Here is a 1,748-nt window from a genome sequence, read left to right as displayed (position 1 = left end):
AGAATATGATTGCTCTCTTCAAAAAGATGGAAATAATAGATGTCGTTAATATCTTATTCTTCTAAAGAAAAGGAAACAAAGCCGACCAGTTTTAGTCTCTTATAAGCCATAAGCCACAGCCGTAAAAATCTATATCTATAATCTATCTATCTATAACTTATATTAAAAGGGACTTTCTTTAATCGATGTCTCTAATGATACTATCAGTTTCTAACTATTACATCCGGTGAAAATCACTTCAACTTAAAAAAGTATACAAAACATACAGTTTTTTATACAGATTTAACGGCTAAAAAATAAAAAACTAACGATAATTAGTTTTTATGCTCCTACCAAAGAAACTCCCATATAGAGTTTATTCCCATCACTACTCAAAAACTTGGTCAAGTTATTTTGTCATTTCTATTTTTTTTTCTTACCTTTTCCTACTTTTTTTATTTTTGTTTTCTTCTCTTAATAAGATTATTTTTTTTAGATATATATCATACAAATCCTCATTATTCTAATTTTATCCTTATTTTTTTATCTTTCTTGCGATTCTCTAAAATATTAATTAGCCAAAGTGATTTTCAAAAATATTTTTTTGTTGACCATTGTAACGAAATACTTTTTTAAATATATACCTTCTCATTGGAATTCCTAATTAGGTTGTTATTTGATTTTTATGCCAAAAAAGTTAATATCTTTTTCTTCTTACATATATCCGTAATAGATCTTTATTGTTTTTTTTTTTCTCACCAATTCTTTTATTTAAATATGCTCTATTTATCTATGTCTTTTAAAATTCTAATTTAAACCTGCATTTTCATAAATATATATATTTTTATTTGAAGTCTTACATTTGTAATGTGCTTTACTAAAGTAATGTTTCTTTAATGCAATCTATTAAAAGAGCATTTCTAAAATGTGCCATCCACTTAAATATTAATTCTTGCAGTTCTCCAGAATTTTGTTTTTTTTTTTTTCAGAAATGTTCCCTTTAAATACTTATCTTATTTAAACGTTTTTTTTTTCTTGTAGTTTTCTAAAATACTATTTTCTCATATGAATCTTATAATATTTCTCAAAATCTTATATTAAAATATATGTTCCATTCAAATATTTTATTTCCTTCTAATTTTCCTAAATGAATCAATTTTGTTAAATTTCCCACTTTTTTTCTGTTGCAAGTTTAGAATATCAATTTATTAAACGTCGCATTTTTATATACTTGCTTTCTTCTAACTGCCTGGCTTTAAAGACTATGTATATAAATTGATATTTGTATTATCTTTTCATGCTTTAAAATATATTGATTCAAAAAGAAAAATTAACCGACTACAATAATCTTTTTCTTGAATTTATCCTCATGTACTTATATAAACATCTTTTTTCTTTTTTTTTTATATGTATTCCTAATTAGTTTCTAAATAGGTCAAAGTAAATACATATTATGTTATACTTTGAATTTTTTATTTCTTATTAATCAGTTGAATACTTCCATTAAATCTTAAAAAAATAAGTAATTAAAAAAAAGCTCAACCTTTATAAATTTAACATTAATAATATTATATATGAAAAATAATAATTATATACCCACGTGCAAACCACGTGGCCTCCAACTAGTAATAACAAAAAAGTGAGAAGTTTTACTGTTAATATCCTTGACTTTTTAAAAAGTAACCATTTATAGTCTATTTTCTAAGGTAATTGATTCTTGAAATCTAGACTTTTAACACTTTTGATAATATTAAAATTTACGATGGATT

This window comes from Morus notabilis, unplaced genomic scaffold (genome assembly GCF_000414095.1).
Source record: "Morus notabilis unplaced genomic scaffold, ASM41409v2 Scaffold74, whole genome shotgun sequence".
Taxonomy (NCBI): Eukaryota; Viridiplantae; Streptophyta; class Magnoliopsida; order Rosales; family Moraceae; genus Morus; species Morus notabilis.
The sequence above is the reverse complement of the archived record's forward strand: the minus strand, read 5'-3'. Positions refer to the sequence as shown.